A 16,253-nucleotide genomic window follows, 5' to 3' on the forward strand; every position below is an offset into this window, starting at 1 on the left:
GTAAAGGTCCCAATTATTGCCGCTAAAAGATGGAGTTTTTAGTGGCATTTAATTACAAGCAATTACAATAGCCACTAAAGCTACCCATCAATTAGCCTTTTATTTTTCTTTAGCAGCATTTATTATGGCCGGTATATATTTATTTTAATGTTGATAAAGGTATCTTTTTAATAGCCATTATAATAGCACCTAAATCTATACCGAGATTTGCAATTATACTAATATTTAATAGCCTTTCAGTTGTATGAAATTCCAATATCATAAATATGTTACTCATTCAAGAAATTATAATAATATTTTATTAAATCTATAATATACAAAAACAAATGCTAATACATAAATTTAGAGTATCAACACAAAGAAAAAATATAGCATTCGAATCCAACAATAGTAGTTTCTCCTTCTACAAGCCTAGTTCCATATAGTGTCAATTTTAGCCTCCAAAGCACCATCATATTCAGATGTGGTAGACCAAAGTATTTATTCTCTCAATATCCATTTCTGCCCCAACGCGAATCAGATGATACCGGTCATTATCCATGGAGTCTTGACAAGGCTAAACAAGCATGATCGATTCTTGATGACACCAGCAGGTTGCATCCATTCAACAGTAAATTTGTAGCCACGTCATTTGTGGATTGTCGCTTCGAAGCAAACTGCACAAAAGAAGTTGTTAGAAAACTTGCGCCATCTACTCGTGAAAAAAAATTAATATATATGCAGTCGAAGTTAGACGATGAAGGCAAAGATAAACTTTGATTCTCTTCAACTTTGTACTCTTAGCTCTTTGTTCATTAAGCATTACAAGTGACTAGTTCATATTAACCAAAAAAAACACACATTCAAATACAAAATAATTGAATTCAGTTTTTGAAATATAAGATAACAAATAATGCACAAATAGTAAATGTGGCCGAGAAGCAAACCCAATATAACTCACGATCAAATAAATTAAAGCTTCTCAAGATATAATGTCGTCAAATTGACATCTCATCATTTAATATCGGCAACATTTCAGTTCAGGTCGTATAAAATATTATTCAAAAGTCCCATTTTAGTTGTAATTTCAAACAAAATCTATGGTGTCTCATTGTAAAAACCTATTACTTAAGATAAGATAAAAAAGAAATGATTGCAAGTTGCATTTAAACATATGGCAGGAGAATGTGCTTATGGAAATGAAATTCATGCATGAGCAGTTCGAACCTCTTGAGCATAAGTTGGTGAAATCGTAGTAATAATGTTAGAAAATACAATTGCACCCTGCAACAAGAAGGAACCATATTCACTGCATATTAAAAAATTGACATGGAAGGAAAGAAGCCGCCCAAGATCAGTTATAACAACTTAACATTAGAATCCTTCTAACTTCACATGATTTATTCTATCATTTGTTGTATTATCATGCATCCTATCTGGCTTGTTGAGTGATAAGCATCAAGACTGCAAGATGTTTAACTCTGATGTCTGAATATGTGAAAAGTAGCAGCTAAAAGATAAAGAGAAATGGGAGTCCATCTTATGACAAAAAAAATGTTTGCCAGTCAGTTGTAGAAAGAAATTAACAGGAAATTATGGAAACATCAAGAACAAGTTTTTGATCCATTTTTGAACAATGTAAATGAACAATTAGTATGTTTTTAAAATTGAAGGAGCTTCTTTCAGATTCATCAAACTTAATATTCATATAAAATAGTTCGACACTAACTTTCTCTGCATAAACAAACCAGTTGAAGCTTTTACACCAGATAGAGTTCATAGACATCTATACTAGTATGTCAACCAATTTCTTTTACACTAGTAAAACTACTAGCAGCTATTGTAGGTATAAAATAGTGTTGGTCTGCTAAAGACTACAATGCAAAGTACTAGAAATGTGTTATATAGATACTACAATATATGTTACCGAACATCACAATAGGCTATAATAATATCTACATAGAACAGTAACAAAAGCAATTATTGGTAATTAAAATGTGCTCACAACAAGAATTTTAACTGCCTACTTGCGTTTGTGTGTAGAGTGCATGTCTTCAAGAGATTTCAAGTGACATCCAATATTGCAAATCTAATTATCAAATTAAATTTTCATTCCAAAGATCAAAATCACGAAATCACACCTTGAATTTTAGTTTCTGTTTTTTATCATTGCATCATAATATGGAGAAATTCCGACAAAATTAGAAGTCAATATATATATCCACAATGTAGAGTATATCGAAGAAAGCTTAAAATTAATAACGCTTACTGTAGAAGGAAAAACAAGCAGATAAGATAGAAATTAAAATATAATTTTAATTTTGACTAGTCATGAAACCCTAGTTTCTAATGAATGATAGAATCTATATTCAGCGCTCATTTAATCTAATCGACATAACAATAAAGAAAGTGTCACACCTCCTTTTGGCATTACACCCCGGGGAGGATGTAGAGGAGTTTTTCCAATTAAAGGACAATCGGAACAGGATTTAATTATTAATTATTCAGAGTCGCCACTTGGGAGATTAATGGTGTCCCAAGTCACCGGTTGAATCCCGAACCGAGGAAATTTATGACCCTGTTAACAGTCCGCGAACCAGAAATCCGAGTAAGGAATTCTGTTAACCCGGGAGAAGGTATTAGGTATTCCCGGGTTCCGTGGTTCTAACACGGTGGCTCAACTGTTGTATTTGATTTTATCTGGTTTTAATACATACTAGCTTATGTGCCTTTTATTCGTAAACCGCTTTTTATCATTATTTATTTTAAAAGAATTGCGACGTCGTGAAAACACGTTTCAAACCACGTCGCAATCAATGCACTCATGGTCGTCAACATATTTCGACTTCGTCGAGGTACGGATTTGGGTCGCATCAATGCGCACCTGAGTTTAAAGAAGTAATTTAATTAAATCGTGCCTAAAGGTTCTAACGTAATATTATTTTGGGGGAGGCCGTGAAGTTCGCTAAACGGACCTCCCAAATTCTAATCAGTTTTAACAACCACTTATTGAGGGCCCCACATTTATTTGTTTTTGTTCGGTGAGGTTCGTCTCATTTGATGAACCTCTTTTCTATCATTATTTATTTTATAAGAATTACGATGTCGTGAAAACGCATTTCGAACCCCGTCGCAATCAATGCGCCCGTGATTGTCAACACATTTCGACTTCATCGAGATTTAGATTTGGGTCGCATCAATGCGCACCCGAATTTAGGAAAGTAATATTATTATACTAACGCGCCTAAAGCAATTCCGCGTTTACAACTCTGTGAGGGCCACGAGAATTCAACTAAATGGCTCGCCTCGATTTCTAAGGATTAAAATATTAATTAAATGAGGGTCATGCATTGTAAATTTTGTTTGGCACGGCACGCCTTTACACAAGATTGCAAACCCATAATGTAATAGGGCACCTACTTTATGAAAGTTGACAAAACACTTCATAGTAAATTAAACACATTTTTGACAATGAATATCGAACTTCCACAATGTGTAAAGCTAAACGAAATCTAAAATAAAACAACGTATAAGGAACCTAAAAGGTTATCTTGAAAAGCTATCCTCACTGCCAAAGAAATTATCTAATAAAAAAAAGACTTCCCCATTACTTTGACAGTGCATAATCACTCAAAACACAAGGTTTTCATTGAGGGAAAGAGAGGCGAGTTGGTCAGCAAGGCTATTAGCCTGCTGAACGTTAAAAAGAAAAAAAACTTCCATAGCCTCATTACTTTGGCCCTCAACGCCTCTTAGAAACTACGTAGGTACAAGATGAATTTGTTTTAGAAAAAAAAATAACATTTCAATGACATGCTCGAATTGACAGCAAACAATGTCCAAACAATGAAACACCTGAACTCACGACATTTTCAAATAAAAATAAAAGTAACATAGAAAGGTCCAGAAGAAACAAACCTATTATAAAACTCAAACAGAATCAACGTTTAAACATGATTTCAAACAGGAGAAATGTATTCATTCATCACTAAATATAACAAAATACAGGGGGGTTCTTTTGAATTTACCTCTTAAACAAAACAATAGGAACAGTCTCCGGTACAGAGCGGCAACAAATGAGTAACAAACAACAACGGATGCGGACTTCAACAGCCTTTTATAGATCCATGGAAGAGGAATTTAGACTTTGAAAATTCAGCAATCAATTACTTCTCCAAATCTAATTTGAAAGTCCAATTTTTCGTTTTCTTTTCGTCTTCTTTTTTCGATGATTTTTCAGAGTTTCATTTTTTGAATTCTCTCGGCTTTGTTTCAACCATTTGTGTTCAAAGAGATGATCTGTTTCTCGGCTTCTCTTGTGTGTGTTAGGGAGATAAGAAGAGGAGGAAATCCAGAGGAAAGGGGGATGGTGTTCGTTCTTTTTTATCCCCCAGGCAGAGAGGTACGCCGCTAGAGTCTAATCTCAGGGGAGGGTCTGATGATTTTTTTTTTATCTCCCCCGGGGGGTCTTGTGTGGGGAGTTTTATTTGGGGAGAAGGTGTTATGTGAGGTAATATTTTGGGGGGAAGGTTTTAGGTGGGGAAATATTTTTGGGGGAAGGTCTTAGGTGGGGAGAAATGATTTGGGGGGAAAATATTTTGGGGAAGGTTCTTCCCATTTTTTTTTTACTCCCAATTTCTTTTTATCTTCCTCTTTTTGTATTTTATTTAGTTATTTTGTACTTTATTTTCTAATTTTGTTAAATGCTAAATTAAAAACCAAAACCCAAATTAACACTAAAAATTAGATTTCATAAAAAAAATGCAAACTGATACAAATTTAAACTAAAAATGCAAAAGGTACTATTTTTGTTTTTTTCTTCCTATTTTGTTCTAAAACAAATTAACCCTTAATTAATCCTAAAATATGAAACTAGATCCTAAATGCAAATGCGTATTTTTGTATTTTATTATTGTGATTTTTAAAATATTAAAATGTATGAAATGAGACTACAAAAGGAAAAATTCCTAAAAAAAAAATCAATAAAAATTATTTTGACTTATTTTTAGGAGTTATCTTCATGTAGGGCAAAAATCACGTGCTTACAGCTTCCCCTCTTTGCTCGGGAACACGAAGAGTTTTCGGGCAAAGATAAAGTAAGCACTGTGAGGGATTTTTGCCCATTTGAAACTCCATGAGAAGCAATTTTTGAAAAACTGTCTCACCGAACCTTGCTTCAAAGGTTGCCTACATATCCTTGGCTATAAAGGAATCAGGTCAGGTGTAGTTCAGAAGTGAACGAGGTGATGGAGTACCGAGGTTGAAAGTCGAGGTTCCGTCCGAGGCTCCGGTCCGCTGTCTCGTTATCAAAATCAGAATTGAAAAGACTAACTAAGCCTATCAGCTACGAGTTACAAGATTCCTATCTATGAGTCTTCTGAAGCTTGATCTTGAGTCTTGGTTGGTGCTTCACGCGGACCCTTGATCTGAATCTTGATGCTTGTTAGCCGCAGGTGTTTGTTCAATCTTCTTCAGCTTTTGGATCAAGACCGGACATGTAGTGTTCATGACTTCAACCACGTCTTGAGCAGTTCACATCTTTTCCTGCTTCTGAATTTTGGAGCTCACTTCTTTTGTTCTTCTTCTTTTTTTTTTCTTTTTTTTGGGATTGAGATTAATTCTTCCTGCCATCTCGAATCGTGTGCCTCGAGGTCAAACCTGCTCGGCACCTTGAACCATTTTCCCTTGAAACTTGAACTGTCTTCCTTCGAAACTACTTTCTCTTGAAACTTGAGTTATATTCCCTTGCTCTCCAGGTGAAATCCATTGTTGCCGTTTTGAATTGTAAATTGAGATGTTTTCCCTTCTTCAAACTGCTGAGCTTGAATGTATTTGAACTTGAATGTGTTCCTCTGTTTTTCAGGCGGGCTCCTGACTTCATAAAAACAGACAAAACAAAGAAAACTTTCTTCCCCAGTTTGGAAACAGGGTACATGTTACTGGATATTAATAAGAATTTAATTAAAACTTGATTTGAAATACCTCTGTTATATAGGCGGGCTCCTGACTTTTGAAACTTGGATTGTATGCCTCTGTTCTTCAGGAGGGCTCCTGACTTCAAAAAGACAAAAAAATCGATTGAAAACTAAAATTTGAATTGTATCACCTATGTTTTTCGGGCGGGCTCCTGATTGCTGAATTTGAAATTGAATGTATTCCTCTATTATCCAGGCGGGCTCCTGACTTCACAAAAATAGACAAAACAAAGAAAACTTTTTGCCCCAGTTTTGGAAAACTGGTTGTTTGTTACCACATACTAATAAGAACTAAAACTTGAATTGTGATAAGACTGAAATGCAACTTTTAAAAATTTAAAGACTGAAATGTATCTTAAAATTTAAAATTTATCGTAGGCGAAAAATTCATCAGACTAAGATTTTCATCTTAGGTGAAAGATTCGATTGACTAAGATTTATCTTTATCTTAGGTGAAAAATTCATTAGACTAAGATTTCCATCTTAGGAGAAAGATTCAACATACTAAGATTTTTATCTTTTATCTTAGGTGAAATATTCATCAGACTAAGATGAGAAAGATTCAACAGACTAAGATTTTTATCTTTATCCTTGGTGAAAAATTCTTCAGACTAAGATTTTCATCTTAGGAGAAAGATTCAACAGACTAAGATTGTGACTCTAGGAGATAATTCATCAGACTAGGTCCATTTTGTGTGATCTCAGGAGGAAGATTCATCGGATTGCGATTTTGACTCTAGGAGATAATTCATCAGACTAGGTCCATTTTTGTGTGATCCCGACTTTCTTAATTTTCCAAAGTCCAACTTCCTTTCTTTTCAAATTCTGCCTTCCTTTCTTGTTCCCAAATTATGCCTTCCTTTCTCTCTTTTTTTTTTCGACTTCTGTCCTCCCCTTCTTTAAATTATGCCTTCCCTTCTTTTCCCTCAATTCTGTCTTCCCTTCTTTTTTCCAACTTCTGCCTTTATCTAAATTATGCCCTCCTTTCTTTTCCAACTTCTGCATTTATTTTTTTCAAATTATGCCTTCCTTTCGTTTTTCCAACTTCTGCCTTTATCTTAGGTGAAAGATTCATCAGACTAAGATTTTTATCTTAGGTGAAAAATTCAACAGACTAAGATTTCTTTATCTTAGGTGAAAAATTCAACAGACTAAGATTTCTTTATCTTATGTGAAAAATTCATCAGACTAAGATTTTCTTTTAACCATTTTCCTTCGAAATTTATTTTATCTACCCACTAACTTGAATTATCTTCCTTCAGAACTGCTTCCCTAAAGACTGGTGTTGTCCTCCTTCAAAAAAAACCACTTCCCTAAAAACTAGTGTTTCATTCCTCCAAAAATGACTTTTCTTAGAATTGGTGTTTCTTTCCTGAAAACTACTTCCCTCTCTTTTTCTCTTTTTTTAAAAAACACTTGTATTGACCTTCATGTTCTTCAGATGGGTACCCGAAAAAAAAAATTCAACATGACAGAAAATTTTCTGCCCCAGTTTGATAATCCTCCTGTAGCATATCTTCTGCCATAAATAACATTTCCATGCCCCTGTTTCAAATCAAAGAAAATTCTGTCAGTTTAAAAGTGCGGTGGTTGGTTGTGGTACTCCCGCTGGGATGGCTTTCCTTTTCTCCTTTCCATGATTTGCGTTGCCCGACCATCTTTGAAACTTGGCTGATAACTTCCACCCTTCTTGACGACTATCTCTTAATTATTAGTTCTAGTCTTCTTATCTGACCCCATATGTTTTCTGTGACAACTGATTCTTCATGAAGGTCTTGCATATTTACTGATTAACCACTTTCCCCGTCATCTGTGTCACTGAAATACCCTTTTTCCCCGTTCAATCCCAATACCCTCTATCTGTTGCATTATTCCTAAACCGACATCTACCAAACTTTGTGTTTCATAAGGATCCCAAAGTATGTTGATTATTACCAGCTCAGTGCTCTTGTTATTTTTCCTGACTTGTGACCCCATTTTGTGCAATTGGAAAGCTGGTGGCCAATTTTGAAGTCATTCCTCACTTGTTACGACCAAAAGACTCAGAAAGGGGAAATAAACAAAACAAAAGGAACAGAGTAAAGGACAATAGAAAGAGATGATTCCTAACAAGAAAACTACATAGTAGAAACCTATCGGATGTGGATACCGACTCTAATGACCTTGACATGCACCTGCGACCTATTCTGTTAAGCAAATCTGATGTTCAGCTCTTGTTGTTCCTTTTTGCCGTGAAACTGGGCTTCATTGCTCCGCTTATCCAATTTGATTCGCATTCCTTATTCGGATTGTAGTGCCCAAAGGGTTTTCACCATCAAACCTCTCTCATTTCGTTCTTTCTCTCAACTTACTGTCGCCTCAAGGTGCCTGTAAAGGTTTTCACCAATAAGACTCTCTCATTTTTTATTTCCCTTAACTTTCATCACCTTGCGATACCCATGAGGACTTTCATCAATAAGATTCTCTCATTTTCATTTTCCTTGTTTGGACCGGAGTGTTGCCCCTTACATGAATTACCTTACCTGCTCGACTTGGCATTTCTCAAAGACTGATCAGAAGGTCTTTCTTTGGACCGTAATGTAGGCTTTTGGATGGGTTAGAAAGAAAGGGTATAAGAGGCTCAAAACAATTTCAAAATGGGTTAAAATTACAACTTTTGGAATCCAACTTCTCACAACAACCACAATTTCTGCCTCAGTTTCTTGCTTGGGGATTTTTGAATTTTTGTTTTGGTATGACTGAACCTCAGAGAGGCTGTCTACGTATCCTTTTGGGATCTAGTCAATACGTAGTTCACGACATAGACATTACTTTTTTGTGATTTTTCTTTCTCTTCTTTTCTTTTCTGTTCTTCTTTTCTTCTTTTCTTTCATTTTCCTTTCTTTTCTTTCTTTTCTTTTCTTTTCTTTATTTTCTTTTCTTTTTATCTTTCCTTCCTTTCTTTTTTTTTCCTTTTCATTTGCTTATTTGCGGCACTTGTGTTCCTTAATTGTGTTGTTGATTCCGAAAGAGGGGTACGAAAGAAAATAAACACGGCTCAAAAGGGGTGACAATGGAAAAAAGTATTTGGATAGCAGAACAAAATATTTTCATCATTTTAATCCTCAAGACATGCCAAAGGCAAACCAATACGATTAATGCACAGAAATTACACATAGTATATCCTGACCGCCTCGGAGTTGATGGCCATTTTCACACATTTTCTGCTACATCTGTCAAATATAATGCACCATTGGGCAACACTCTTACTCTTATTACCACGACCGGCCCCCTGTCGATTTGGCCAACTTGATTTTAGGGTTTCTTTATATTCTATCCGCCCCAGTTTCACATGGTTTGGGCGTCAAACAATCTCAAAACGTCCAAATCTGTTCTTATTTCCTCAGGTGCCCCTATCGTTTTCAAAATGGTCTCACTGCTTCGCAACTTTTGAAGATCAGACTGAGAATTATGCGTGCATGCCATGTCACTAGAACCGGAAAAAGGCAAAACAAAACGATAGAAAAGAACTAAACGAAGAACAATGATTGGAAGTAACAAAAGACCGGAACTTGCATTAGACAACGATGAAATAACTCGAATAACAAAACAAGCAAACAAACTGGAGTACAACCCTAGAATGAACCTGAAACACCCATGGACAACACTAAACGAACCACTACGACTAAACAAGCTAGACAAAAATGAAAGGATAAGAGGGTTTGATCACAAGACAATATCTGGATTACAACCCTGCAAATAACCCTGACAACAGAAATGACAGCAAAATGGACCACTAAAGCTCCTCCCCAGCTGACTTAGGAATGGAGCGTCTTTCCAATTACCAAGCACGACATTTTAGCCACTAAGCTTCGCATCCATATTGCCATGACCACTATCTGCGTCAGTATTTTCAACTTCGGTCAACAAGTTCCCAAGAGGATTCTCATATCCCATGTCACCGGGCATGTTCTGGGTGCCACTGTCTTGAATCAAATTTTCCTGGATCATCCTTTCTATTTCTCTCTTCAAATCCCGATAATTTTCCACATTGTTCCCTAGAGCATTGGAGTGGTATTCACACCTTTTAGATGAGTCAAAGCTTCTCGCACATCGGTCCACCTGATTTGGAGGAATGGGTGAAATCATGTCATGTTGTTTTAACTTCTCAAATAAGCTTGCATAGGACTCTCCTATTGGTGTAAAACTATCTTTCAACTTTTGTTCCCTTCTATACCCCTGGCTTGGATGTGGGTTACAAGGTAATTGAAAATTTTGCAGAGGCTGGTAGAGATTTTATGATACTCGTGCTCGCTTTCTCGGGTGATTTGGTGGCTGGGCAACATACTGGGATGGATTAACAGAGTATGGGGGGTTCGGAGGTGGATAGTAATGCTTAGGGGGGTCATGGAAAACCTGATGAGGCTGCACATACCTTCGAGATGTTCTCCTAGGACCTCTTCTCAACCCTGATATCACCATGATTTCTTCATCCCTCTCATTCGTGTTACCAGATTCAATTTGGACAGCTTGAGCTGCAGCTTTGAGAGCTGTTTGACTAATAATTCTGCCTGTCTTAAGACCGTTCTCCACCATTTCTCCCATTTTGATTGCTTCCGGGAAGGATTTACCCACTGCGGACGTCATGTATTGAAAATAATCTGGCTCTTGAGCCTGTAGAAAGACAGTGATTAACTCGTGGTCATCCATGGGTGGCTTTAGCTCTAGCTGCCTGCTCTCTCCATTTGATGGCATATTCCCTGAAACTTTCAGTTGGTTTCTTTTTTAGGTTAGAAAGGGAAATACGGTCTGGGGCGATGTCGATGTTGTATTGAAACTGTTTGACAAAGGCCCGTGCCATGTCATCCCAGACGTACCAGCAAGATGTATCTTGATCCAAAAACCATTCAGATGCTACTCCCGAGAGGCTTTCCCCAAAATAAGCTATAAGTAATTCTTCCTTTCTTCCCACACCTCTCAATTGGTTGCAATACCTTTTCAGGTGGGCTATGGAGTCTCCATGTCCATTGTACTTTCCAAATTTGGGAACCTTGAAACCAGGCGGCAAGTGGACATCGGGGAACATGCATAGATCTCTGAAGGCAACGCTCTTTTGACCTGTCATTGCTTGCGTGTTTTTCAACCGTTGTTCTAACCTTTTCACTCTTTAGGTTATTTATTCCTGTACTCTCTTTCGGGCAGGCTTCTCGATGTTTACAGGAAGCTCAAACGAGTACGAGTGGTATTTGGGATAGTGGTACTGTTCTTGTTGTGTAGCAAATTGTGACTCGTGACAAGGCTGTCCTTGGCCATTGGCTCAGGCTTGACGCATTTTGGTCATTTTTTGTTTTAGTGTTCTATTTTCCTCAACCACAGTAGACCTTTGTTGAACCCTCTGACCCTGAGTCTCTTGAGCACTCGTAACAGCTTCGATGTCAGTTATCATTTTTCCTCAGATCTTGTGTTTCCAGCTTACCACAAACAAACCACCTCAACATTCTTCACAATTCAAAACAAAACATGTTAGAATGGATTGAGTCGGTCCTCATTATTAACATCTTTTCCATTGTTTTATTCAATTCTTCTTTTCCATTTTTCATTCATTTTTTTTGTTGCGGTCGAATCTTATGGAGATTGCCTACGTATCATGACCCTTCATGAATCAGACCGTGCGTAGTTCTTGCAAATAAAAGGTAAACGACAATAAAATATTTTTGGAATTTTCCATTTTCATAATAACGAAAAAACCGACCAACTTAACGATGCAATACAGACTCGAAAATCAAACGACCCATATACTCTAATCAAAAGAAATACAAACCCAAAAACAAAATGACAGATTCCTTCCCCTATATGCTAACTTTGACCCAAAAATCCGAACGGTATTCACTTGACCACTGACTCTTTTCTTGTTTTTTCAAAATTAAAATAAATGACCCGGTATTGCAAACACGGCCTTCCTGCGCCTCGGGGACGAAGATTTTAAGGCTGTGAGGGTCAAAAATCAAAATACGACCAAAGGTGGCTGTTTATGCAAAGTCAACCTTCCGGCGCCCCGTTTGGGAACATTTGGCTATTTTTGACAAAAACGGCATCACCTGGTTTATTTATGATAAAAATTAAAATTTTGATATTTTTTGGTTATTTTTGCAAAGGGGAGGTTGGACCCGATGAGGGTTGCCTACGTATCTCACGCCCTGTGAGAATCAAACCATGCGTAGTTAAGGCGAATTAACCAAACCATTTTAAAACAAGACCTTTCTTGATTTTCATTTTTCATGGCAAGACAAACTATTTTCCTTTGCTATTTTGAAAACAAGACAAAATAACGATTTTTTTTTCATTTTCAACAAACAATAAAACAACCTATTTTTCCAAACTAAAATAAAGACTCTTCTCCATTTTCTTTTTCAACAAACAACTGTCCGAAAATAAAAGACTCTTTTTTCCTATTTTCCTCTTTTTTTCGTTTTCTCAAAATTTCGGCAGAGTTTCGACAGTACTTGGTTTTTCTGTTATTTCTCTCTTTTTTTTCTTCTTTTTTTTCCTCGATTTTTCAACATTCTCGAGATTCAGAAACCGGTCAACAAGAAGGTTCGAAACAAATATATGTACTGAGCAAGTAGGATGCATCAGGATGGTCCTTTCATTTCAGGTTGTTAGCCCTAGACGGATCCAACCCCTGTGTTGAGTCCCTTAAGTCAAATGTAGCATCATGCAAATAATCGTTCCTACTAGGGATCCGGCATGAAGTTACGTTATTCTATATTCAAAACCTGGGTCGATGTTCTAGACTGTGTACCCGGGCGGACGACTCGAGTCGAGGAGGGGGCAACTTTCCGGGAACCAAAAGGTTATCCGGCTTAGTAACTTGTCCGACCTCTTTCTTATTTCAAGATATGACACTAACAGAATAGGGAGTCTCAACTAGTAAGCACATCCCCGGAGGTGAAGAGAGAAGGGTGTCGGCACAGTTTATATACAATTCAGATAATATCAAAGCGGTAACATTTAGCACATTCAGCACAAAACATGTAGGAAAATCAGATACAACCAAATACAACAATTTATCTAAGCTCAAATTCTGAACCCTAAACCAGAGATTCTGGGTTTCGTCCCCAGCAGAGTCGCCAGAGCTGTCACACCTCCTTTTGGCATTACACCCCGGGGAGGGTGTAGAGGAGTTTTTCTAATTAAAGGACAATCGGAACGGGATTTAATTATTAATTATTCAGAGTCGCCACTTGGGAGATTAATGGTGTCCCAAGTCACCGGTTGAATCCCGAACCGAGGAAATTTATGACCCTGTTAACAGTCCGCGAACCAGAAATCCGAGTAAGGAATCATGTTAACCCGGGAGAAGGTATTAGGAATTTTCGGGTTCCGTGGTTCTAACACGGTGGCTCGACTGTTGTATTTAATTTTATCTGGTTTTAATACATACTAGCTTATGTACCTTTTATTCGTAAACCGCTTTATATCATTATTTATTTTAAAAGAATTGTGACGTCGTGAAAACACATTTCAAACCACGTCGCAATCAATGCACCCATGGTCGTCAACACATTTCGACTTCGTCGAGGTTTGGATTTGGGTCGCATCAATGCGCACCCGAGTTTAAAGAAGTAATTTAATTAAATCGCGCCTAAAGGTTCTAACGTAATATTATTTTGGGGGAGGCCGTGAAGTTCGCTAAACGGCCCTCCCAAGTTCTAATCAGTTTTAACAACCACTTATTGAGCGCCCCACATTTATTTGTTTTTGTTCGGTGAGGCTCGTCTCATTTTATGAACCTCTTTTCTATCATTATTTATTTTATAAGAATTACGATGTCGTGAAAACGCGTTTCGAACCCCGTCGCAATCAATGCGCCCGTGATTGTCAACACATTTCTACTTCATCGAGATTTAGATTTGGGTCGCATCAATGCGCACCCGAATTTAGGAAAGTAATATTATTAAACTAACGCGCCTAAAGCAATTTCGCGTTTACAACTTTGTGAGGGCCACGAGAATTCAACTAAATGGCTCTCCTCGATTTCTAAGGATTAAAATATTAATTAAATGAGGGTCATGCATTGTAAATTTTGTTTGGCACGCCACGCTTTTAGTCAAGATTGCAAACCCATAATGTAATAGGGCACCTACTTTATGAAAGTTGACAAAACACTTCACAGTAAATTAAACACATTTTTGACAATGAATATCGAACTTCCACAATGTGTAAAGCTAAACGGAATCTAAAATAAAACAACGTATAAGGAACCTAAAAGGTTATCTTGAAAAGCTATCCTCACTGCCAAAGAAATTATCTAATAAAAAAAAAGACTTCCCCATTACTTTGACAGTGCATAATCACTCAAAACACAAGGTTTTCATTGAGGGAAAGAGAGGCGAGTTGGTCAGCAAGGCTATTAGCCTGCTGAACGTTAAAAAGAAAAAAAACTTCTATAGCCTCATTACTTTGGCCCTCAACGCCTCTTAGAAACTACGTAGGTACAAGATGAATTTGTTTTAGAAAAAAAAAATAACATTTCAGTGACATGCTCGAATTGACAGCAAACAATGTCCAAACAATGAAACACCTGAACTCACGACATTTTCAAATAAAAATAAAAGTAACATAGAAAGGTCCAGAAGAAACAAACCTATTATAAAACTCAAACAGAATCAACGTTTAAACATGATTTCAAACAGGAGAAATGTATTCATTCATCACTAAATATAACAAAATACAGGGGGGTTCTTTTGAATTTACCTTTTAAACAAAACAATAGGAACAGTCTCCGGTACAGAGCGGCAACAAATGAGTAACAAACAACAACGGATGCGGGCTTCAACAGCCTTTTATAGATCCATGGAAGAGGAATTTAGACTTTGAAAATTCAGCAATCAATTACTTCTCCAAATCTAATTTGAAAGTCCAATTTTTCGTTTTCTTTTCGTCTTCTTTTTTCGATGATTTTTCAGAGTTTCATTTTTTGAATTCTCTCGGCTTTGTTTCAACCATTTGTGTTCAAAGAGATGATCTGTTTCTCGGCTTCTCTTGTGTGTGTTAGTGAGATAAGAAGAGGAGGAAATCCAGAGGAAAGGGGGATGGTGTTCGTTCTTTTTTATCCCCCAGGCAGAGAGGTACGCCGCTAGAGTCTAATCTCAGGGGAGGGTCTGATGATTTTTTTTTTATCTCCCCCGGGGGGTCTTGTGTGGGGAGTTTTATTTGGGGAGAAGGTGTTATGTGAGGTAATATTTTGGGGGGAAGGTTTTAGGTGGGGAAATATTTTGGGGGGAAGGTCTTAGGTGGGGAGAAATAATTTGGGGAGAAAATATTTTGGGGAAGGTTCTTCCCTTTTTTTTTTACTCCCAATTTCTTTTTATCTTTCTCTTTTTGTATTTTATTTAGTTATTTTGTACTTTATTTTCTAATTTTGTTAAATGCTAAATTAAAAACCAAAACCCAAATTAACTCTAAAAATTAGATTTCCTAATAAAAATGTAAACTGATACAAATTTAAACTAAAAATGCAAAAGGTACTATTTTTGTTTTTTTCTTCCTATTTTGTTCTAAAACAAATTAACCCTTAATTAATCCTAAAATATGAAACTAGATCCTAAATGCAAATGCGTATTTTTGTATTTTATTATTGTGATTTTTAAAATATTAAAATGTATGAAATGAGACTACAAAAGGAAAAATTCCTAAACAAAATCAATAAAAATTATTTTGACTTATTTTTAGGAGTTATCTTCATGTAGGGCAAAAATCGCGTGCTTACAGAAAGACCACAATAGGAACAAGCCAAGAAGCTTGTTTACAAGCTCCAATTTCTACTCTTTAGAAAGAAAGAGCCATCCACAATAAAGAAAATCAAATCTAGAAGGAAAAATGATAGACAAAGAGAAAGAGTAGAGAGATGTACCTGGTGATGGTGGCCGGCGATAATACGAGATGAGTTGGGTGATGACGACCGTGAGAGAGATAGGAGGGTCTGCTCAATTTTGTGCATCTCTGTAGTAGAGATGATAATTGTGCATTTTGGGGGTGAATGTATCCAGCGAAAGAAAGATTAAAATCAATTGTTATTAAAAGTAACTTTTAGACACGATTATTTTGAATAGCCAGTAAAAAAAAATACTATTTTGGGTCCAAAGTTAAATTGCCGCAAATATTTATGTTTATGGAATAAAGCAGCGTCAATTAGTTAATTGCCCCAAAATCATTGCCGCTAAAGGCATTTTTTCTTGTAGTGTGAGTTCATTAAGGCTATAGTGAACTTTGTATAACATAGAGAAACTGTCTGCTCTTCTTGTTTTCATGGGCTTA

General features: G+C 36.6%; 1 long non-coding RNA gene across 1 annotated transcript; it reads right to left on the reverse strand.

Annotated features, from left to right (window-relative positions):
- Positions 1–276: 276 nt before the first annotated feature.
- On the reverse strand, positions 277–15,220 carry LOC107794502 (uncharacterized). Its single transcript, XR_001649933.2, has 2 exons — positions 4,008–15,220; positions 277–656 (listed from the first exon to the last, which is right to left on the reverse strand). It is a non-coding gene; the product is annotated as an uncharacterized LOC107794502 (long non-coding RNA).
- Positions 15,221–16,253: the final 1,033 nt, after the last annotated feature.

Source organism: Nicotiana tabacum, chromosome 18 (assembly GCF_000715075.1).
Source record: "Nicotiana tabacum cultivar K326 chromosome 18, ASM71507v2, whole genome shotgun sequence".
In the NCBI taxonomy this organism is placed as follows: domain Eukaryota; kingdom Viridiplantae; phylum Streptophyta; class Magnoliopsida; order Solanales; family Solanaceae; genus Nicotiana; species Nicotiana tabacum.